Here is a 25,347-nt window from a genome sequence, read left to right as displayed (position 1 = left end):
TATTTAGTTTATAATCCAGGACATGCCACTGTTTTGAAATGTTTGCATGTTTAAAATTCAGCTTCACCTTCCATTTAGTTTGGTCTCAACTCTATTTATAGGTGTGTTTGAAGGTGTGAGTTTAAGGACTGTGTCCTCAGCTGCCAAGGAGCCTCTGCAGTTACCACTTTTACTGCAATTGGACAGTGAGTTACCCACCTCAGCATGAGAGGCAGCGAGCTGGACAAGCACTTTACTCTTCCTTCAAAGCTTCAAGAATGCAGCACAACGACTGCTCTGACATTCTCAAGGAACACCATGTATACAGATATCTACTGCACTGAGCTATTCCAGCTTGGAACTGGGAACCATTCCTGGGGCTGTGCAGCAACAAGGCGTGAATGAGAGAGCTGGCCAGGAAGAAGCAGAAGAGTTTTGGCCTTTTTGTGCTTCCACCACTAGAGAGCAGGAGAAGGTTCTCCAGGGTGAATATGGAGCATGTGAGAACAGCCCGTATCCAGAGTTACAGGTAGAAGTTCTGACAGCAGTACACCACACCCTGTGTTCCACTGGGACAATTCTAATTCTTTATTTTTTATAGCCTCGACACCACCCAAGGAACAGAATATTCACTATTAAGGGTTGCACTCTGTCAAAATGTACCTATAATAAAGGACACTGTGCCTTGTGGTCTGTGATAATGATCCTGTAGGTATTTTTGCATCATTAGGAGAACCTGAACCATAAAAGCTGGTTCTGTGTTTTCAGCTTTTCAGTTTTTCCCAATGGTTTAGAGAATACAGGGTGAAACTACAGCTGAAACTACAACTTTCCCAGCTGGCAGATGCTGAAAGTGGTCTTCACCCTACAGTTCTGCTTTCCTGTCCCTTTTCTTCGCACTCACGAAACTTTCAATCCAGAAAATATAAGAGTTTTTTGTTTTGCCTCCTTAGTTGCCTAACAGATTGGGAGACTGTGACAGTTTTTAAAGCCCTGCTGAGAGCCAGAGGCAGTAAAAGCAGCAGAGTGTAGGAGGTGGCTGGAGAAATGCAGCTCCCCTCTTTCAGCAGCAGTAACCTTCGGCTCATTGTGACACACAGAATAGCAAGGTGATGTACAGATGCCAGGAAGGCACTCCTTGCCAGGAAAGCTGTTGGGATGTTTTGAGAAAGAAAGGCTGGAAGCCCTGCAGAAGAACACTGTGTCCTGGGCTCTACCTGGGCAGTATCAGATGGTACCTTCAGGGGAGGCTCAGGACTCTGCTTTCAGCTGTACACGTAACTGCTGGAAAAAAGCACGGCGCATCTGCGATCTGCCTTCATCTCATCACGGGACAAAGGACAAAGCAGCGAAGACACAATGAAGGAAGATCCCAAACAGAAAAAATGGATGCAGAGTGTATTTCCCAATCCACATCCTCTGCAGGGATTATTCTGCCTGCCAGTCACATGGTTCTGCGAAACCTCCTGGAAAAGGATGCTGCCAAGCTCTTACAAGGAAGTGTTGCCTGGGCCTGGAGGTTATGATTGGATGTTTGCATCCAGCAGCCCTGTCAAAGCCATACCACTGGCACAGGAGTGACACTGACCCGTTCAGGCAGAATTCCTGGCATTTTACACTCCAAGGAGCTTGTTCTGCTCTGCATTTTAGAGCACAGGCACAAGTAAGGACAGGGGGACAAAGGCAGGCAGGTACCAAGTGAAGTTTCTCAGCTACTCTAAAGTCCATTCAAATTCCCTTCTGCTTTGTTCCTTCACAAAGTAGCTTTTTCCACTGAAGTAATTTTCCCCACAGGTTGGATCAGCAGCTCCTGCTGAAACCCAAGCCAGCACTTTTCTCGAGGGCGATACCCAGCTAAGGTTCCACTTTCCATATTGACTGACCTAGTTAAGACACAGGCCCGGCCTGCAGAGCTGCAGAAACCGAAGGTGGCAGGCAGGGGAGCACAGCCTGCCTTCCTGCTGCTGGGGAAGAAGGTGCATTTGCTTGCACACTTCAGCTGCAAACTTCCTTAAGTGGACTGCTGCAATCAAGGAACAAATTATCTCCATTATGGTAATGTGGTTCAGACAAAAATCCTGTTAGAGGTCCTCGCTAAGAAGCCACAGTTTCTCAGGTTTAGAACGGACAGGTAGAACTCTCTGATCTGACCTCAGCTTGGCTTACAAACTTGTTTTAGACTCTTTTTCAGGTTAACTAAAGGAAATTATTGCTAGGAATTAAAGCTAGGAAATAACAAAGGAAATGAACATCTGTCATGGCTTTGAGAAAGGAAGATGGGGAGTAGGACTCTCCCTAAACTTCATTAGTTTCCCATGTTTTAAAGTTAAAAGGGTGTTCATAGTCAGTATAAAATATTATGTCATCTGTCTCCAACTTCCTTAGGGGGAAACTCTTCCAGAACATACCTGGATTGATGCTTAGAAAGTTCTTCAACTTTTCAGCCTAAACTTATTTGTGGTGCACTCATGGCCACACACTCCTGTCCCAATGTGTGTTAGCTCACACACAGAACCACGGAATGGTTTGGGTTGGGAGGGACCTTAAAGCCACCCCCTCTCATGGGCAGAGACACCTGCCACTATCCCAGGGTGCTCCAAGCCCGATCCAACCTGCCCTGGGGCACTTCCAAGCATCCAGGGAAAGCCACAGCTGCTCTGGGCACCCTGTGCCAGGACCCCAGGCTGACCACACCCCACACATCCCTCACACCCCCAACAGTTTGATGTCTAGGCAAACCTGCTGGGGGTTCACAGGACACCACTGGTTACTTGGACACTGAGCCACTGACCACAACTCCTTGCGTGTGACCATCCAGCCAATTCCTTACCCACCCACAAAATCCATGTCTCTCCAGTTCAGAGACTGGGATCATGCAGGACAGCGTCTGATGCTTTGCACAAGTCCAGGCAGATGATTCAGCTGTCCTTCCCTCACCCCTCAACACTATAATCCTGTCATAGAAGGTCACCAAATTTGTCATACAGGATTTGCCCCTAGTGAAGCCATGCTGGCTGTCAGCAGTCACCTCCTTATTTTGCATCTGCTGTAGTGCAGATCTGCTCCATCTTGCTGGGTCCTGAGGTGAGACTGCCTGGCCTGTAGCTCCCCAGACATTTCTTACTTCCCTGTTTAAAAATACATGCATTACATTACTGAAATTCCCTTGCTGTCAGCCTTGTCTTTAGCAGATTGAGTGGGATTTAGTCCTGCTGCAATTCTAATAACTTAGTGAGGGGTTATCACTCTGCTCTGCTTTTGTTCTGTTGTGATGGGCTTCATTAGAGTGATTGAGAGAATCTAAACCCAGCTAAGCCCAGCCCCTGCTGTTTAGGCACCACATAAAAAAAGTCTCAAAGCTGCTGTTTGAGAGGGCTGATGTTCTAGACGAAGGCTCAGGGAGCAAAGAGAGGCCAAGGCTGGGAAGGGGCTTCAATCATGCTCACAGTCATTCAGTGGTGAAGGCAGGTGTAGGGCAGGGTGTCCTGAGCACCAAGCCAGGTCAAGGTACCCACACCCAGTTTTTGCTGTGACACTGTGAGATGTCAACTCATCTTCCATTTCACAGCTTCCCCCCATCACTGCCTTCGGACCAGCTCACCCCTAAACCAGCTCCAATCTGAAAGATCATTTTGCACAGCACAGCGTGGAACGTGTGTGGCTATGTTTGAGAGTAAGCCTGCGGTCCCTGCAGGGCTGCAGCCACCCAGCTGGGCTGTGCCTGCACAGACACAGCAGGGTGCAAGTGCTGCTGCTCAGGCTGCCACAGCAGCTCAGAGCACACACTCCACACAGGGGCCGTTCCCCACACCTGTGGGTCTGGGGGTGAGGGCAAAGGTTGATGCAGAAAATAGAAACCAGGGTTCCTGTCCTGTGTTCTCAGCTCTGGCTGTGAGTCATTACCTGAATGCTGTTTAAACTGCTGTGCCTCTGCACACCTCTCTCCATCCTCATCAATAAGCCTACCATCCTTCTTGAGTGTCCCAAATTTAACAGCTTCCCCACATCCTATGTACTATATGTGACCCTGGGCAAGACCTGGGGCCTTAGGAGAAACTGCTGCTATGTTTTTACTAAAATACATCAGCAAAAGGGAAGAGAAAGCAAAGGAATTCTGAGGGAGGATCTGCACTGCATTAAGGAAGAAGGAAACAGTAAAATTTCTGCATGGCCACTGTGGTGAAATAGCATATACAACGTGGTGCTCTGTCATGGGCTCCTTACTGACAGAGTTTGTAGGTGGTTCAAAAAAAAATGACACAAGTGATGAGAGAGCTGAAAGTACTGACTTGTGAAGAAAGATTAACACAATTAAATACATACAGCTTGGCTCAGCAATGACAGGGGGTCCTGAAAACCACCTGCCAATAACTGAAGGGTTTGAATACAGGAAGGGCAAGGCAGTTTGTTATGGAGTACTGTCAGGAGAAGGGAAAGGGAATGGAGTAAAGGCAGCAAGGCTGAAGCCCAGGAGTCTTCTGTAAGTGATGTATTGATGCTACATGAACCGTGCAGCTGAGAAGAGAGACATGTCCAAGACTTGTGGAGCACAAATGCTGGAACAGCTCTGATATGCAGGACTGGAAAAGTGAAAGGGAAAATGCTCTGAAGCCAGTGTAAAAGTCACTTCAGCTACTGCAGGCTCTTGGACAAGTGTTGTGAGTCCTGAGTTGCAAAGAGGCACCAAGAGAAAGGAAGCAGCAGCCCCTGTGAACCCAGGCAGTGTCACAGCAGCCCTGTGGGGCAGAGCTCGAGGTGACACTGAGGAGGAGAAGACACTTGGATGAGTCCCACTGTGCTGAGTTTCCATGAGCCTGTCCCTGAATTCAGCTGAGGAGCAGAGTCAAAACAGAGGGAGGCGACTTCTCTACAAGTGCAGCTTTCAGCCTCACCCCTCAGTTTTCTTTTGCACACAGATTTTCAGTCTCAGAGCAAACTGAAACTGGTCCCACACTTGCTAATTGCCTGGTATCCCACAGAGCTCTCACAAAACCAGGCACTAATCAGAGACCCAAGCAGGGGAGTGTGTGTGTGTGAAGCACAGCTACACCTGTTAAGTTCCTGCAGGCAGCCTTCATAACTGCGAGAAAGCACAGTGTTGGCCGAATGCAGGAGAGAATTTCACCTCATATCTGTAAAATAGGGAGCATTACAATCCCCTATTTCCTCACAATTTTATGAACTTGATAATCTATTTGCAAAAAAACCCACAACTCTCTGGATGAAAGAGCAAAGGGCTGATGCTTATTCAGGTTCCCTGGTCATTACCAGCTCTGCAGATAATCAGTACTGTTATGGACAAAGAGTAAAAAACCTCACCTTTCTACAAATTATCCCACTGCCATTAACTGATACCTCCCAAACCAAGAACAATTAGCCCAGTTACTCCCAAATCCAGCTATTTATTCTTAGGTAGTAAAGGTCTATATTCAGCCATCCCGTACAACCTGTAGACACCCCAAAAGGAACAACAGCCCAAGGATCAGGGACAACTTTTTCCCCAGAATCTCCTCAGACAGTCCTTTCCAGCAGATCTGACAAGCTGCTGGAAGATCAGCTCAGGGTATCTTTGGAAATTTCAAAGTATTGAGTGCACACCTTGGAGAAAAAGCAGCACAGATAAGATCAGGATATCAGTTTCAGCTAAAACATTGGGACTGTGCTTGAAAGAAATCAAATGCTTTCAAATTACCGAGCTTATCTCTTTGCTTTGTGTTTTTCCTGTGCCTTGAAGACGTCTGTGCTCAAAGCTTCTCCCTTTCTCTGGACAATGGGGGCTGCAAAGGAGCCCTTTCAGTGTGTCAGGTCAATAGTCCAAAGACTGAGAAGGATTTGTGCTATAGATAGTAACAGCATCAAAGAGGCCATTACATCTTCAGCACCAGTAATCCCCATTTTAAAAACTCCATTATCTGACTGGTTCTTCATTTGCTTGTCACGTAATCCTTGTTGTTGTGGTAACTCAGGAACGAGTGCTGGGAGCTTAACAGAGACAATGATGGAATTGCCTGACCCTGGATTTAGTCAGGATGGTTATAGGCAAGAGAGAAAGAAATTGGGACTAATGGAGAGTTCAAAGATGGTAACTGAACCAGGAATACAGTCTGGGAAGGTGCTGCTGCAATTCTGAAATACTTATCAGACTTTCTTGAGGACTGACCTTTTTTCTGATTTCCATGAATCATTCAAGATCAAATCCCTGACTCTATTTTTTAGAAAACCATTCAGTGCAAGTCATAAATAGTGAACAGGTCTGTTCCCTGGATCTGAGATTGCTGAATTTCTACAGAAATCAATGTCTGCTCCTGGGATGATCGAAAATGGGCTCTTTTATTAAGCAGAACAGCAATTATTTGTTAATATTTATATCTTCTTCTAGAAAATTAGATGTCTTGTGAGAACAAAAAGATGCAGCACCTCTCTGCTCCTGGGCTGCCAGCTGTAGTTCAGTTCTAACTGGTACAAAACTCAATGTACTGACCTTCACAGGAGTGTTTGACTTCTTTTGGAGGACAGGGGCTGTAACTGCCTTCTCTTTGATCACTGAATTGAAGGCAGAAGTGGGACTCATTTCCCATCAAAACCAAAAAGGAAGCCAAAGAGGTTTGTAAACCCATCATGGCTTAGCTGGGGAAGAATCCCTTGCTTTCAAAGACACTTTTCAATAACCAAAAAATGAGTTACAAAGAAGAGGCTGAGAATCAGTGATGACCCCTCTGATCTGGAAGAGTCCATCAGGTGTAAGAAAGACCATGGTGCCAAGTGCATCTATATCCCAAATGCAACCTCTCCTCACCAGAGCCCTCAGCAGCCCAGGAAAAATCAGGTTTCTGGAGGATTAGGGAGAGATTATCACAAAGCTATCTTCCTAAGAACCTGCTAAAATAGGGAGCACAAAGAAGAACAGTAATGGCACTAAACATTGCCAGATCACCTTTAACTCTCAGGAATCTGATGCAAAGTCTGTTTTAGAACAGCTTTTGTAGAGACAATGCCTCAGGCAGCCCCAAGGCACAGGACCCATGACTAAACAGTACCAAATGAGAAAATGTGGCTTCTCCCTTAACAAGCAACCTCTGTAGTGCTTCTCCTGCGTTGGACTGAAAGGGCTCAGCACTCAGCTGGAGCATCCAATTGAAATATGGACTTTTGGAGAAAAGCCTAATATTTAGCCTTGAACTGGAGCAAAGTATCCTGTGGAGCAGAAGCCAAGCTGCCATGTCTAAAAGGATAGCTCAGGAACTGTCCACGGAAGAGCCTGTAAAATATGAAGATGTTAAAAGTGGCTAGGAAATAAGGCAGCTATTGGGCTGCCTCAAAATTAAATAGCTAGGAATTAAGGAACAAAAGATATCCCCACATCAAGCTGCTGTACGTGTGAAGGAGGGCAGGAACAAGATGTTTCCTTTAGGAAAGGCTCCCAGAGTTTGGTCAGTAAATCAGATGTGCTGGGGATGGATGCAAATTCTCCAGTGCTGCTTAATGAATGGCAGCTGGCACACATCAGGGGCTGAAGAGATGCGATAGCTGGAATCTCCTGCCTGGTGCTGAGGGAGTGGGAAGCATCATCCTTCACCGCCTCCACTGTCACCACAGCAAAGGTGTGACATCTCTTTCTGGCTGCAGTGTTCGGACAGCAAGCAGCCTCAACAAGAGTGATTTATTACTGTGTGCTCTTCATTTATTCAGTACTGTGAATTTGCAGGAAACAGCAGTTAAAGAAATCGGAAGATAAAGCCGGATTTCAAATTGCCTTGGCGTGACACTTTAGCAAACAAGAGAACTGCTTTCCTATAAATTGCTTGTGATGGTCAGAGTGTGACTGGTTTTAGGAGATTCATGTCACTGGAATGAAGGGAAAAGCAGCCCAGCATTTCCAGCGGAGGAGACAGGGAATGGAGCACTCATCTTTTAATGACAGATCTCTCTTCAAGCTGAGAAGTTGGGATCCTCGGTCCTGCACCCAGTCCTGCCCTGAGCTCTGTTGTTTCCATGTTTGTTCCTGAGTTCTCTGACTTTCCTGGACCTGCAATGGTCACCAGCCCTGTCCTGCTTTCCCAGCTGAGGTGCTGTAGGGCTCTGCCCTGTTGGGGAAGATGCTGCCCCTGCCTGTGCCTGGGCTCCCTCAGCTGCTGACCTGCCTTTCCATGGGACAGCCCTGCTCTTCCTGCTCCTTCAGCAATTCCAGCTCTTCATGAGGGCAAGGGGGTGTGCATGAGAGGGGTGGGATGCTTGGGGTGGAATAGAAGAAGCAGTTCTTCTATTATCACCTTCTCATTTCTAGTTCTCTCCTTTTGCATACATTCATCATGGAATTCACTGTCAGTAACAAAATTAAATGATGGTCTCAGGACTAACTAGGGTGGGGGATATGCTGAGGAGCGTTTCATGAATTTGGGACAGGGTTCAGAAAAAGCCACTGGAGAATGGCAATGGCAACCAGAGCCTCAAGAACCAAGCCAGCTCACACTGCTCCACCTGCAGAGAGCCAGAACCAATGTCTGTACCTGATAACTGCACTGAGAGCACTAAATGATGTCAGGTCGGCTCCCAGACTAAAACTGCCTTGCCTATTAAGAACTGAATGAGCCATGGAAAGCAAACTTTCTCCCTTTTTAGAGCAGCACATGCAAGGATAGGACAAGGTTTTCTGCTTGAATCATTTGATAAATATGCAGAAGTCTGGAATTCTTCAGGGCTGTTAAATATTTATTGTTATGAAAACCATACATTTTCAGTGGGAGTGTAATTTGAAAAGAAGGCACAAGCTTCTGGGCAGGTGAGTAATCTGAAGGATGCATGCCTCAGTTTCCCAGATTAAGCTTTTCACAACATAAGCACAAACTCCTTCCAGTGGGATGTGCCCCTGTCTAAAGATATAAAAGCATGAGTGGATGCACTGAAGTATGCTTCTATTCCATAGATGGATTTGTCTTCATGTCCTATTCAATTTAAAGTAATGAAATTATAAAATCTCAGTACAACAGAATGAAGGAAATGCTGCTCATGCTGCAGAGCTCACAGCAAATTGTACTCATGTCTCACTCAAGCATGTGAATTGCAATGATGCTCATTTCCCAGCAGTCTGCCTCCTAAGGAACTTAATAGACTTTTTCTTGCCCTTCTTCAAGAAGAGGATTTTAATATCCCAAACTTGCAAATAGGGTTATATGCAATTCCATGACTCCCCCAAGGTTACACCATCTCGGTTTCCAATCCAAGCACTAGACTTACTAAGCAAAGTAAATTTCAAGTGTAGCTCCCACACTGGGGAAGATGTCCAGGAACAAACCTGCCTTAAAGCCAGAGTGTATCTGTGAGGATGATTTGTCACACACTTAGGGGCCCTTTGCCTGTCTTGCTCCTAAGTTAATCCAGAGGAAACGAAGGTCAGGATTCGTGCACTGAATTCCAGGAACTTCCAGCTTCTAGAACTATTAGATGGATAACAAACCCCAGCTGTTCAAACACCCACCGAAAACATAGAGCCCCCTAGAGCCTGGAGCTCTGGCACAGGGATTACACTGATGGGATTGCGGCCCTTGGGGCTATTATTTAGAAATAAACAGCTTTTCCCGGCAGTTCAGAGCAGCACAAACTCTGAGCATCTCTGCTCCTCAGCAGTCGCCATGCCTCCCTGCTGCCAGTGGCAGCACTTTACAGCAGAGGGACCCCGCGGCCCCGCAGCTGTGCTGGCTCCTTGTGTCACATCCTGCGGGAACGTGGTGAGGTCGGAACTGGGGCAGGGACTGACATGGAACGCGCCTTTCGAGCTCACTCACCCAACGCCCATTAAACAGCAGCAAGACACGCACATCTGTCCAAAGGCTTTCTGCCTGCATTGTTACAGGTTTTTGAGAGGTAGACGGATGGATGAGAACACTGAATAAGTGGGACAGTGGGAATGCTTCAAAAATAGCATCCCTCCCACTAATAGATCCTCTGCTCTGTACCTGAAGGGGAAACGGCCTGTTTGCTGAGCCTTTCTTCTTCTTGTTGTTGTTGCTACTACACAGAGCTCTGAAAATAGATCAGTAAACAGCTCTGGGGGAAAAGGTATAATTGATGATGTCTTGGACAGAGGCACCCTGTTGATAATCAGACTGGGATAAAAAGGCATTTTCTACACCATATATTTTCACTTTCTTCCCCCACCCAAGTGACGCTTTTGAGGTTGAGTTTGTCTGAGGTATATCTTAGCCAGATGTGAGACAGTACCACCCTGCCCTGACAATATTTTCTGTACCCCCTGGCCAACGTCTGATACACATTTCCTTTTGTGATCCTTTACTAGCAAATACTGATTTCTCTAACTTGGCCTTTTTGCTCAAGCTGAACTTAGTAATGGTGGTCTAATGTTTTATCTTGTCAAGACCAAAATGGGGATATGGAAGCAGAACTCTCAAAGAGTCTAAAGTGTGATGTTCATTAAACAGCAAACACATGAAAGACACAAAACCTTTTAAATAATGTCTGCCTAACAATTCACTCACTGTTTTTCAACATCTACAAATGTTATCTTTCACTACCACCCCACAAAATAATAACATGAATCTGTGATGTTTGCCTTGCACTCTCAATTTGGAAGATGCTGCACTCAAGAAAGATCAAATACTTGTCCTTTTCAAAAGAAAGAAAAAATGGGGATGTAACTACGTTGTTGGAGGAACTGTATTTAAACTGCCACAGCTGACAAACTCAGCCAGAGAGGCAAACCTCAAATACATCTGATTTCTCCAAGTGAGCTGTTGCTCACATGGGAGAAATGGTCCAGGCGTCCTCTCCAGATGGCACAGGCAACTGGAATTCCAATCCACAGCATGTGGATTGATGAATTCTTCAAAATCTGATTTAATGTAAGCTACTGTGGAGTATCTGCACTGATGACACTGCGATGGATTCCTGGCTGTTTGCTCAGCGAGCCTGAGAGCAGAGCTAAGCCCATGAACCCAAAGCTGAGCACGCTTTGGAAAAGAAGCTTCACACAAATGGCTCTCACCATTGCTGAGAGCAGGGAAAAAACCCCATCCAATTCCAGATTCCACAATGACATTAATATAGCAAAAGCACTGATTAATCAAGCTGTAAAGCTTCCACTCCAGACCTCAGAGGCAGAAGGAACGATATAACCAATTAATATACAAAAGCAGAAATAAATAGAGCAGGCAGCTGCCTGGAATCCCATTAAATTCTAAAATAAGCATAATGTTGAAAATAACATTTAATTTTATGGACTTTTTACTTGGAAAAATCTTACTTGATCAGTAAGATCTATCCAAGTAAAAGGATGATTCTAGGATTTCACACTAACAACACAAATAATAACAAAGTTGATTTATGCATTCACGGGATTTAATTAGTGGCTACTGAATAATTAGTGACCTGTAGGTTATATCCAGCACTTACATATATGAAATATTCAGAAGTATTTGAAATTCAACCCCCAGCCTAATTCTTGAGTACTGGAGGACAGAAAACTTTCTGAACTAGTTCTTTTCCAGTGGCTCTATACACTGAGTTTTTTTATGTGTATTAACAGTTAATAATTCTTAATCTTAGTATCATTCTTCTACTAACTTCCACTAGCATCCAGTATCTTAATGGATATTCTCCTAAGGTGCTTGATGCTTCTAGAAAGCTGCAGCATGGACTCAGGGTGCTGATCAATAAATTCCCAGACCTATCACATACCTGAAAATTCTTATGGAAAGAAAATGTACAGGACCTCTCAATCCTTCACAGAATCCTCGTTATGTTCTAGTTAGAAGGTGTCCAATCTATGCATGAGATGGCAGAAATAATCAATTTGTTTTTCTTACTTGAGGCTTGTGCTCTATCAAGCACCTTTTGAATTATGACCATGATAAGCTGCTTCCAAGGGAATGATATGGAGATTCCAAGGGAATAAAGCAGGCAGTCAAAAGGGTCCTGCAGTGACACAATCCTGCTGCAGAACCCTGTGCTGGTGTCCCTGGTTCTCTTGTGGCACCAGGACAGAGTCCCATGGCATGCCTGGCTGTCCCTGCCCTCCCCAAAGACAAACTGCTCCCTCCACCACAATGGCCCTGCCAGAACAGGAATAAAAGAGAAGCCTTTGTGAGTCATGGGCAGAGCTTTCCAGTTGCTCCAGAAGCATTTCAGAACTTCACAGAGAAGTAGCAATTACTTTCCCTGGTTTTTAATAGCTGCAAATCTTTCCACTGCCTGCAGTGTCTTGAATGCAGCAACAGCAAGGTGAGTGCTGCCGAGGGGAGCTGTGTCAGTGCAGCATTCATGCACACTTAAATCTTAGGGAATTCAGTGGGAATGCTGCATCCATTACCATGCACCAAAATACCTTGCAGTCTGCTTGGAGCACCATGAGTAATACCCGTCACTGGCTCTTACGTCCTGTCAGCGGGGGAAAGCATATGCAGGTCAGCTGGAGGCAGCTCCACCTCTCAGATTTGGTGTCAAATGTCAGGATGTTGTGCACCTCGCACTGAGAAGCCAGACGTGTCAAGGTCCTTGGCTCCTTTCCAGAGGGTAACCATGATGAATGCATTGCTCATGAGTGATTTGTTTGACCAGACCTGGGTGCCTGCAGTCAGATCTAAGTCATTGACTCATCTCTCTCCACAGTCAATGCAGGAACAGCTCCACTGCTGCTGAAAACACAAGGGCTGAGGAGACTCAGGGAGGCTGCAGAGTCAATATTTTCCTTCAGTAAATAAGTCTTCAGATTGTTTTTACTATGAAATGCACAAGTTTTCAGATTCTTCTCTGCAGCTTTTAATTGCAAACACCCTGAGCTGGTTTTATGCACCCTTGGGGTGGGTGTTCAGAATACAACAGGAGTGTTGTGTTTGACATCTCTGTAATGGTTTTTTTCTGGGAATGGATGTGCCATTCAGGAGGAAATCCTATTCAATAACCTTCTTGTGTCAGCACAGTCAGAATTAATCACGTCCTCCATTACACAGGGGGGAAGTTTCCATATCCCACAGGAATATGCTGCAGCCTGTGTAGAAATCCTCTCCCTGAGTTACTGATTGTTTTGACAAGCAGGGTCAAAGTGTGTCCCACAATTACCCCGGGTTCTGAGCAGCTGCAGTGTTGTTGAGCTGAGGTGTGTATATATTTTTTTATTATGAGCAGCTCTGTACTTCAGCAGCAATGAAGTGCCTCCCAGTCCTTGTTTTCTGGAACACACACACAGCAGTTCCACAAAAAGCCCAAGACCAAACACACCAGCATTCTGCTGATTTCCTCACCTTGCTACTGCTGCAGAGAAGAATTACAGAAGAACACTCCTCCAGTCAGCTCCAATTGCTGGATAATACATTGGTCTGACAGCCTTCCCAACAGAAACTAAGTGGAAATCATTTTAAACTCCATGAATGCATGTTTTCAGAGGCAGGGCATGGACTCCTGAGATTCTGACAGTGTTTCAAAGCAAGGAAAGGCTGCTGCAAATTGATTGAGTGAAATCAAAGTAGCCCCTTGCCCACAGTTTAATAAAAACCAGCACCTGAACTGCAAACATTTGTACAAATAATACATGCACAGGGCCCTGTAGGTGCTTCTGCTTTCCTGGGAATGCACAGGGATTCCATTTGGCAAAGTTTCACCACTGGCTTCTTGTAGTACTAGAATATGGGGCGGCAATTACACTTCTCTATTCTCCAAACACTGCAAGGACAAACAGGAAATCAGATTTCCAAGCAAATCGGCAAGTTGATCTGGGAAAAAGGAACCAAAATTCCCAGCACTTAATGGTAAGAAAGCAAACAGAAGTGTCCACCTGCACCCACAGAGAAACACACAGAGAAAGTAATTCAAATTAACTTCCTGAGGATCCACAGATAGGAAAGCTTTGCCAGTTCCTTGTGGGAATGAAACAAAGATTGGCAAAGTGATAAATAAGGATTTACCTGTCAGCACAAGAGAATGTGATTTAATACAGCAATATTCAAAGTCAAACATATAGAAAGAAAATACAGAAATGTCTGAAAATTAGGGGATTGTACCCTAACAGTGGCCTTGAAAAGAACTGCCTGTGTGAGGTCATGGGGCTTCGGTGACCATGGACTATAAGCAGCAGGGGAGTGAGGAAGAAGTGTGAAGATCTGAGAAAAATATGTCTTAATTAAGAAAGAAAAATCAAACTCTGTAAAATGTTAACCAAAACCTCATCCCTTCCACGTACAGCTCAGGCCTCAGCAGTGTACTCCAGGCCACTTGGGTGTGCCAGGCTGAACTCTGTCCACGCAGCTCAGAGGTGTTCAAATCCTTCTCCCCTCTTTGAGCTCAAGGACTGACTTTTTCAGGCCGCTCAGCTCCGGCTGCTGAAAGCCCGGCCTGTGCTAGTTAAACCTGTGTGCTTGCTTTCCCGCTTGGAAAAAGCAAACTGCCTCTTGCCAAGCCCCTGTTGCCAGTGCTGCTAACAATCAGTGGCTTGCATGGCTCCAGACATATTCCTGCCTCATGTGCCATGCTTTTGGCTAACAATATGTCAATTCAAGTTACGACTGCTCCAAGGAAAGAGCCTAAAAATAGAGGCCTTCCAGGTGGCTCAGCAGACGGATCATTTGCTATACATGGCAGAACAAGTTAGCCTTTTCAGACTGTGCTTTTAGAGTAAAAATACCCCGGTACATTACGGCAGCAGTCAGTGCTTGTCTCAGACAAGAGGTCCTCACTCAGGCACCTGGCTGCAAGCAAACACTAGAGCCCCTCTCCTTCCTGCCATCTCCTCCAGGAATTCTCTAGCATGGGCTTGGGCTTGGATATAGGAAATAGCAGTGTCCACCACACACACAGATATTCCTCACGATATGAACAATGATTCCACCACCTTTCTCCAGCAGCCAGACTGAAAAATCATTCCTACCCAACCCTAATTCAAAGCAGCTTTGAGACATTGCAGTTTTTTCCTTGAATTCCTGTTAGACTCACATCTTTCTGCTTCAAGCCCAGCAGCTGCCATGAAACCCTGCAATAAGAGTTGCCCCAGGCCACAGCAATGTCTGACAGAGAAACTGCTCCCCCTGTCCTACTCTGGCCATCAGGGCTTCCCCTGGTTCATGATTTCATTCAAGAACTTCAACATCATCTTCAAATCAAAATGCACGTTCCCAACACAGCTGAATCCTCAGGAACCTGCATCCTGAACTGTACTCTTCCTTAGTGCAGTCCTTTTTTCCTGGAGCTCTGAACTCTGGTGTATGAATAAAAGCACTGACCAACAACAGCATCTTAGTACAGAGGGAAGATTCCAACTGAACTCTGAGAGCATCCACAAAGTATCTCAATACAATTGTAAAAATAAATTGTGCCCTGTCACTGTGCAAAAGGAAGAAGAAAAATTAATATTGAACAGCCACGGATCCAGCCAGACATAGCTCCTGTCTGTCTCCCAGCCAAATTTATAATTACTTTTGCTATTTTATCAAGTTTCAAGCAATGCACTTCAATGGAAGAAGGTAACCAGAACAATTCTGAAGTTAACATGAGCGTAATGGAATTTGTAAACTCTTGTATAAGAAAAATCAGCTGGAACCTTAGTACCCTGACTTATTCCCTTTAACCAGCAGTGATTGCCAGTGTCTTCTGGATCTTCACAGCTTCAGGGAGTGGTTTGAAGTGCTTAGACAGAGGAGCATTTTGTCTTCTCTCTACTTAACTCCTTTTTGGACATTTCTTTCTGGAATGTTCTTCTCACCCTCACCATAATATATCCATATACTTCAATAACAGTAAGTATCATGGCCACTATGGCACAAGACTCAGATTAAATTTTAAAGTTATAAAATTTGCTGAGGTCTTCAGTTCTTGGTGTCATGTCACTAACAGATATTCTCATATTCTCACCTTTGTAAAAAAAACAAAAAACAAAAAAGTTGTATTTCTAACCCTCAGACTCACAAACTGGAGTTTGGAAAATGTAATGCACACACTAAGAGTGTCCAAGCTTGGGTTATCCTAGAATTGAAATGGGGATGAAGTGAACTAATGCTGATATGAAAATTGTCCATCAGTGCATGTAAAACTCAAGGTGGTCTTAGGGGAGCAAGGGAGCTGCCTCCTGGTGCCAGTTCCAGAGGAACTTTGGGAAGGCTGAGGCTTTACATCATCTCATTACCACTTCACAACTCCTAGTTATCCTGCAGTGCTCACAGAATGAAAGAACACACGACTCTGCTCAGGGATTACCAGTTGCAGAGGTCATGGCAAGAGGATGAACCTTTAACACTCACCTGCCAACTCTCAATTGTTATTTTTTTCAGAGACCTTGGTCAGGAGAAAAATATTATTAATTTCCATATTTATGAGCATATGATACTTGGATGCTGTGACATGCAAACATTGCTTTTTATGTGTTTCAATGGGAGAAAGTTCACAACATCTGTTGCGGGCTTTTTCCCCAAGCATTGTCCCTGACCCTCTGATTCTGAAGGCCATTTTCACAAATTTACAACCATTTTAAGACAAAATTCAGGATTCAAAACATGTGACAGAGTGACCCTAATGGTTGTCCCCTGGCATATTTCAGGCAGCTGAGGATTTACCCAGTTTTATCTGCTTTCATTCTGCCAACAGGGAGAGATTTAGAAATCCTTCTTCACGGAAATAATAACTAAGTTCAGAACGAAGTATTTGAAAATTGAGTGGCACTTCATGGTATACATTAAATACTGATGAGTGGTGCTTGAGCTTAAGCGATTTGGCAAATCTAGAAAAGGTCACTGAGCAATTAAGTAACCCCCAGAAGTTGTTTCAGGACATGTGTTCTTGCCTCTGGAAGGCTCATTATGAAAGCAGGTAGGAGACAGAGGATAAAGGTGTGCACGCTGCTGGAATGGATAATATGTGCTGAGCCCAAAATTCACTTCCCCAGCTGCTGGATATGATATGCTGAGAGTTTCTTTTAGTTTGAGCTGTCTGGATATTTTTAAAGAATGAATAAAGGGATTTTATTCATCCCTTTAAAAAGGATGAATTAAATAGCTTCCCCCCCATCAAAAAAAACCCCGTAGTATTAATAAAGATGGTGCCTGGGCTTTGTGCCCGATTTGATTTCCTGCATTTTATACATGGCTAATACAACATATATTTCTGTATGCTATCACTCAAAAAAGCAACTAGAAAAATGTGATTCTGAGTACAAAAATGTTCATGAAGTAGATGAACAGACATAGAGGTGCAGACTAAAGATTTGTTTCGAGTCCAGCCTCCAACGTCAGCCAGTGGACACATTCCTGATGCCCTTCACAGGGTCTCAAGTCCTGTTTCCTCTGAGAAAGATTGAGACCGCCACAGCCATGTGCTGTGCCAGGCTGCATTCTTCCAGCTCTGTTTTTATCTCCCCATTTCTTATTTATATTCACCCCAGAGATGCACTAAGACTTTCTTGTCAGCCAAGCTTGCTCTCCATAGCAGCAGGAAGTGCCTAAGAAACCTCTCTCAGAATCCACCACCTCCCTGGATACCTTGAGGGAGGCAGTGGCTACTGCTGGGAGTCTTTTGCAGGAAAATCCCATGAAAACACTTCCCTGATATCCTCTCAAACCTTCACTGTCCTTTGGCTCCAGGGCTCTCTGGTTCCAAGGGTTATCATCTCCATCTCTAATGGCCAATCACAGCTTTCTTGCCTTGCATTTCTCCAATAACTTTCCAAATCCACATAAATGTTTGGCATCCACAACACCCAGTGGCAAAGAGACCTATACAAGAATTGTTTGTTTCTGTACAGTCAGGTGTATGCTCCGTATTTTTCTTTAAAATAATAAAACTTTTTAAAATATGGAATATATTTTTCTTTATTTTTCAAGAAATTCTCAGATTAATGCATCCTACTTTATTTTTTAAAACTTTAAGAAACCTTGCACAACTTACATGTACTGGAGAATGGGCACAGATTGCTTTGAATGGTATGAAAAGCCCAGACAGATTTAAAAGCTCATTGTTTCTCAATAAGAACAGTGCTTAACTTCACTTGCAAACATGAGTCTGCTGTGCACTGTCCAATAATACCTTTAAAACTTTCCAACTGTGTCTGTTACTATCTCAGGTCCTGGGCTGTTGTGGTATAATGGCTTTTGTTCCACTAGTGAAACGTCTACAAAAGGCAGCACTCATCCTGATAAAGGCAGGGTCACCTCACTCAGCACCTTCCTTACGGCACTGAAGTGTCCTTGAGACACTCTGCACTTTCATGGCAGAAGCACAAATCCTCCAGACAACTTCCAGGTTGGTTCCCAGACACACAGGCAATGCCAGCATTCCAGAACACTGTTTTCTGGTTTGAAGGGAATTTAATGCAGGAGCCTGGGTGATACCTTACTTCTACAGAGAGCATGAAATCCTTGGTGAAGGATATGCAGGAATCACACCAAAGCCGTCTCTTGGAGGAAGAAATGCCAGCATAGTGGAAAGTTTAGGTGATCTGCAGATTCTCTGCAGCAGTGGCTGTCAATCCCAGAGACACACTACACAGCACAGGAGACAGACTGAAGCACTGGGAATGGTAGCACAATAAATATAAAACCCTTCCCTTTCAGTCCTTTACCCTCAAGTTAAAATATTCTCCATCAGCCTCTTCAAGCACTAACAATTATTTGACATTAGCACTGCTGGGATTAAGACATTTTTACATCTACCTTTATAATTAATGTAGTAAAGCCATGAAAATGTTTTTTTGGAAAGCAGCTTGTTTTGAAAACACTGTTTTGCAAGCGTATGAGGAAAAAAGCAGCTTGAAAATGATCTCCAACCTTCCACAGTGACCCCAAGCCTCATTTCTGTTCAGGTAGCAGAAATGCCTCTCAGAATGTACATTTTTCTTGATTAATGTGAGAGCTTATGTCAAATGGCATCTGAGTTTTCCACTGACATCAAGCTGTTGTTAAACATTAGCAAATACTCTATCTCTGGAAAGCTGAGATAGGAAAACAAAATCTCTTCCATCACAAATGACATTCCAGCTATCACACTTGATATTTTGCTGAGAATAACAACTAAGATTGGATTTATTTGCATCCCTATATATCCAGGTTTTGTGTAACAACAAGAAGTAAGACTGAGTGAGGCTCTCACTCTTCTTTCTATCAAACAATATCAGAAGAAATCAGCTGAAACTGGCTAAATTAGGCTGTGAACTTGCTGCATGATCGGAATCATGCCCAGGTTCTGCACAGAATGACAACAGACATCTCTCAGTTTCCATGCAGAAAATAAATTAGACCGAACCAAGCAGCTGCCTTCTGTATCAAAATTAACAAAAACATGGAGTACAGAGAAGATACTCCACATTTATGAAATGCTGGTATTATCCTGACTCTATAAAACGACCAGAAAACAAAGGCAGCTCAAGTGCAAGAGGTACAAAAGGAGGTTGAGAAAGGAAAATGGGTTATAAAACTCTATCCTGAAGACATGTCTGCAGTTTAACCATGCTTGCCCATTTGGCAAATGTCCCCTGTGAAGTCAGGGACAATGGAGGAGAGCAGGAGGATGGGACATTCATAATTACACTTGTCACAATTTCACAGATTAATTTCTTACGATGCGCAGGAAGAGAGCACCCCGAACCAGAGAGATGCCCTGTGTCTCGTGCTCACTGAGAGAGGATAATCACAGAATCACATCCCCTTACCTTGGGTGCTGGTGAGGCAGTCAAACACTGCCAGGCTGTTTAGTGCAGTCACCAGTGAGCCTCCATTGGTGTGGGCTGAAGGGAACCGAACTCACAGTGCTGACAGGAAAAAATGATCAATCTCGTTTTAATTAACAAGAACAGACCAGTGGACATTACAGCACAGCATCATTTCTACACTGCACCATATGCAATCCAACAGCAAGGCAGGAGGGTTTGAGTGATGGAGAAAAATCAGGCCTTTATTTGTGTTTTAGGCTATGAAAGCAAACAAGGAAAATCCATGCTTTGGATCAATACTGCGCTCCTCCACATCCCAACTGTGCCATCTGTGGTGAGACAGGAACATCTCCAGTATCTAATATTACAGGATTTGGGGAAGCTACACAGAGGTGAGATCCCATTCCCTGGCTGACAACAGAACTTCCACACAAGTTACTGGTCCTGCTGCAAAGGATTAAGCCCCCATTTGTGTGTGGTAAATACGAGTAACTACATTAACCTTAAACTGAAGGAGAACATTTTGTTATATAAGCACATCCCTGCTCCTGTAATGCTATTCATATTAATACAAAACACAGGGGAGATTAAGCAAGTAAATTAAATTTATTAGCATTCTGCTGCTTGCTTCCTAACTAGTGTGGGATTCAGAGGACTAAAGGCTCCTTCTCATGTGGCACAGATTCCAGGTTAGGTGTCAGAGGGACAGCTCAACGTGGCAAGGTGGGTTTCAGTGTCACGCTTTTTAGTGGAAGGCACAGCATCTGCTCAGGTGCATGTCAAAATCTCTTGTCACTAACATTACACCTTTTTTTCTCTATTTTAAAAGGCTGTATATATTAGGAACACGAGCTAAAACATAATATTCTATTTCATTTTATTCTATTCAGGCACAAAGAGGCATAGATGTATTACACTAGCCAGACATATTTGGAGTCCTCTCTTCACCTGCTCCACTAAATCCTTGGTTGAACACATGATAATCCAGTAGTCTAGAAAGAGAATTCAGAATTAGGGTGGTGAGGAGGGAATATCCTTCTTTGAAAATGCACAGAAGTTCAAGACATTTTCTTCCTCTTTATGCACACATAACTCTCCCTGACATCAGCTCTGGGACTGAGGCTTTAAGAAAGAATCAAAGATGTATTTCATTCTACAAGCTCACTGCAAGAACTGCTAAAATCAGTAAAATGCAACCTGAAGGGAAAAAAAAAAATTATTTTTCTTTACAAAAGAAACAAACTTTGACAGAGTTGTCCAAGCCAGAATTCCCATTATTGCTGTGTTTATATAGCAGTATGTAAAGGTTTACTTTAGGAAATGTGGTAAGTTAATCAGCGCAAGAGTTAAAAGCAGAGATAATTCCAGCTCCTCTTCATCACCAAGACTATCAGGAATTCAGTTTACAACAATCCCTCTAAGTTCAGACTCTCCTCCTGCTAGGGTCACTCTTTACCCAGTGGTTAAATGAAAAACAGGGTTGATTGGGAGGGGAAGTCTTGGCAACGGCTTGGACTACTTCTCCTACAATCCTCATCAAATAAGGGGCACACAACAAATTGCTTATCTCAGATCTGCAATTCTCCCCTCCACCCAGCTGTAAATTTGAATTAATTAATAAACGCCCTTATGTTTTCAAGGTCATGGAAAATGAAAAGCACTCAGCAAAATGGATGCACTGACAGTGAAGGGTGTTTGTGGGTGGGGTTTTTATGTAAATGGAAAATCTCTGTGGCAGCAGCTCCTTCATCTGTGCCCCAAGTGCTAAAGTTAGACAACTTAAAAAGAAAATAAAGGAAATACAAATAAACTATGTTTTGAACAAATGTGACCTTCCCTGGAAATAAGTGCAAGGCTTTATGCAGCAGAGTCTCAAATCACACAAGGAGGTCAAAGACCCCATGAAGTCAGGGCTTCACACTGGCTTTGGTGTGTCCCTGCCGACTGAGGGACAGAGGCCAGCTCTGCTTTCTGTCCCCAGCACCTGCTCCCCAAAGGCTCTCAGGGCTCGTCACTGAGTGCCACACAGCCTGCAGGAGATAAGGCTTCTGTGGCACCTCTGTCCACCGAGCTGCTCCCAGCCTCTGGCGCTGTTTGAAACACTCCAGCACATCCCACAGCTGCGATAAGCACGATACACAGACCCACACAGCTCCTCTGTCTGCCCGCAACAGCCACTGCTTTGGGAGCTTCCACAGCTGCCTCTAAAGCTCAAGCACCTTCACAAATTATGTCATTTTGGGAGTAAGATCATAGAAGCACAGAATGGTCTGGGTTGGAAAGGATCTTAAAGATCATCTAGTGAAGGTGTCATTGAGGAATGTGATATTTGACAAATTAGGAATGCCATCCCTTAGATAAACAGAAACAAGGTGTGAACTTATGGGATCAATCTCTGGAGACACCACAACTGAGTAACTTCTGAAAACAGAAAGGATAATTGAAAATACTCAGCTGGGAGCTCATGGTGCTTGAAGGGTGGACTCTGAAGCCAGTCTTTATCTTGATACGGCCACTGGAGAGTCTGTGAAGTGTAAGTGCAGATTAGTTGGGGTCCTCAGCACATTAAGGACTGGAGCTGCTGGAGCCAGTCCACAGGAGCCACGGAGCTGCTCCCAGGGTGAAGCCCCTCTGCTCTGGAGCCAGGCTGGGAGAGCTGGGTGTGTTCACCTGGAGGAGGCTCCAGGGAGAGCTCAGAGCCCCTGCCAGGGCCTGAAGGAGGCTTATAAAAAAGAGAGGGACTTTTGTATGGGCAGGTAATGCCAGGACAAGGGGCAATGGTTTTAAACTGCCAGAGGGCAGGGTTAGATGGGATAGCAGGAACGAATTTTTCCCTGAGATGGTGGGCAGGCCCTGGCACAGGGTGCCCAGAACAGCTGTGGCTGCCCCTGCATGCCTGGCAGTGCCCAAGGCCAGGTTGGACATTGGGGCTTGGAGCACCCTGGGATAGTGGAAATTGTTCCTGCTCATGGCAGGGAGTGGATGGGCTTTAAGGACCCTTCCAACCCAAACCATTCCAGGATTCTGTGGGACTCTGGTACCAAACACAAGTCATCAGACTTTATTTCAACCTTACACTGATACTTGAAGTACGTGACATCAGAAACACATTGATTTGGGCTCAGATATTCACTTGAAAATGTAAAGCGTACTGCAAAGGGGTAGATTTTGTTAAGGAAAAAAGTGGAACAGTATGAAAGTGATGAGGAAAATTCAATGCCTGCAGCTCCCACAGGTGGGTGGGTGTGTGAACACCTGACACTCCTTAGAACAGCAGAGGCCACGGTACCAGAGCCGAGTACAACACTGGGGCCTTGCTTCAAATTTCTGAGTAAAAAACCTCAGAGTTCATCTGCCCCCAGGCTGACTCATGCTGACAGAACTGAATGAGGTGCCCTGGGGAGAGCAGGGCTGTGCAGTAACACAAGGTGCTGCGATTTCATCAGCACCCAGAGGTCTGGGCAGGGAGGCTGCTGACCACAGACCACATTCCAGAGAAAGGAGGCACAACTGTGTGAAACATTAATTAACGCAACGAACCTGGGGAAACATCCCAACTACTAACAAAGCAACTAAAGCACAGGACAGCACTATTTATTACAGAAATCAAAGCAATAAATCAAATATTCTGAACAGAACATTTTCACTAGCCTTTGATTTCCTCACTGTGAGGAATCCCATTCATGCCTTGCATGCTTGGGTAGAAGCACATGGGAAGTGGTCAGTACCACAGGAAACCTCCAGAATCGCTAAAAAGCACCTTTTGTTGCTTATTTTGATCCATTTCATGCATCTGTCACCCTTGATGTTGTTAATACATTATTTGTCCAATTTGTGTGAGTTCCTCCAGTCCATGCCCAGCACTTGTGGCAAACCTGTGCTTGCATTTGACAATAAAGTCACGGTGATGTGATTTTATTGTTGCCATTATCACCACCACTAGTATTAAAAATCAAAAACATAGATTGCTCAGCAAAATACCCAGTAGCAGAACCAACTGTTGTACACCTAACAATTATCAGCACATTATCAAATCTGCATGGTGTAAGAAGGGATCTGTGTCCCTGCACGGACAGCTCTGCTTTTGGCAGTTTCCCTAATTTATTAACAGGAGCAGATACTTCTGCAGTGAGAAAATTAACTTGTATCACTGCAGCCGGTGAAGTCTCAGGCAAACCTGAAGCACACAGCAGTGACAAACCCTCAGCATCTAGATAGGATTTGCTATCTCATTTCTGATGAAACACATTTTAACCTGTCAGTCTCCTGACAGCTTTTACTTGTCTCTTTCTTCTACATTTTATTCTGTAATTTTTGAAAACTGGCAGCTTCTGTAGCCTTTCACCAAAAAAAACACAAAATCTAATCAAAACACATTTTAACCATTTTCCTCTATGTCTACTCTTTGAATCGAGAGCTAATCATGCAATTCCCCAAGGAAATTAGAATCTGCAAAAGCTTGTGTATTGGTCTCAACACAAAGCTCATTTAACTTTATATATATGTAAAATCACACACTGATGTCCAAAAAGTAGAAGCAAACTAGCAGAGACTAATAAAGCAAAAATCTATCAGGAAATTGAAGTATCTGATGCTCTTGGTTTCCATCTGCCTCTCTCAGACCCACACTCTGAAATTTTTGCTTTAGTAAAGTATTAAGCTTTTGTTTTGTTCATGCAGAAGCCAGAAATCACTCTTGGAAAATAGACACTGGAAACTTTTTCCACAGAAAATAAATGCTGCAGTTTCCAGCTGAAATAGAGGAAAATATTTTACCTATATGTGCTCGTAACATTTTTCTCTGGCAAAAAAAATGTTCAGCTTCTTCTATAGATTCCAACAAAGTTCCAAATCTACTGGCAAATTCTGAATGTTTGACAAGCACACTTTGAGAAAGCCTCGTGGGGAAGCAGTGATTAGAGAAGGCAACTGGCAGCTGGGAAGCCCACGCTGTATTCCCTGTTTCATTACTGATGTCTCTGGATGACCTTGTCAAGTCATTTAATGCCTTTCTGCCTGCCTTTCCCTATCTGCAAAATGCTTAGATAAACACCTCCCTTTTGGAAACACTCTAAAATTGTTTATTTTGGAAATAGTTCCTTGGATGCTCAACCAGCTCTCGAGTGCAACATCGGATGAAAAACACTAGGGCCACAGGACATAAATGTCAATCTAATATTTTCTAATTAAACCATCTAGATTAAACCATGCAGATTAAACCATCACAGCTTAATAGGTTAACCTCATCCCTGAAGGTTTTACTTCAGATGAGACAGTAGTCATTTTATTTTTATCAGCCAACACAACATCATGAATACAAAGCATTACAGGTAAAGAAAAGCAGAAAAGAAAATGGCATATTTTTTCTGCTTAATTTGACTATTTAGCCAAGTTTCTTCTTGGTCAGATGTATTGTATTGTGGTGGGCAATGCACAGCACTGGGATTAAAGGAACTGGGATGGTGCCCTCATGGTGATGGGTTTAACCATCAGGGGATGGTAAAACTCGTGGTGATGGGCATCCATGAGCCCATATGGGGCAGTCCTGAATGGTACCTGGCTCCTCCTGCCACCCCAATGACCAGCTCGTGCACATTTTTATTGTTAATGGGCCAAGGTATGTACTATAAATGGAATATCAAAGTGCAGTCATGTCACCATCACTCCTTGTCCAGGGATAAAGTGTAGCATTACATCATTGTACGAGCATCTAATAGCTAGAATGGGGAAGA

General features: G+C 44.2%; 1 protein-coding gene across 3 annotated transcripts in view; it reads right to left on the bottom strand.

The window, feature by feature from the left end:
• Nucleotides 1-25,347, bottom strand: part of HCN4 (hyperpolarization activated cyclic nucleotide gated potassium channel 4) — a 127,775-nt gene that overhangs the window by 101,618 nt on the left and 810 nt on the right. The window contains exon 2 of one of the 3 annotated variants that reach the window (XM_086848440.1): nucleotides 19,616-19,714. The exons of the other annotated variants lie outside the window; for them this stretch is intronic. The gene's annotated coding sequence lies outside the window, so the exon portion shown is untranslated. The remainder of the gene's footprint in view (nucleotides 1-19,615; nucleotides 19,715-25,347) is intronic. 3 annotated transcript variants of the gene reach the window in all.

Source organism: Cyanistes caeruleus, chromosome 13, assembly GCF_971803275.1.
Source record: "Cyanistes caeruleus chromosome 13, bCyaCae1.hap1.1, whole genome shotgun sequence".
Lineage (NCBI taxonomy): Eukaryota > Metazoa > Chordata > Aves > Passeriformes > Paridae > Cyanistes > Cyanistes caeruleus.
Note: the sequence above shows the minus strand (reverse complement) of the source record. Positions and strands in the feature narration are given on the sequence as shown.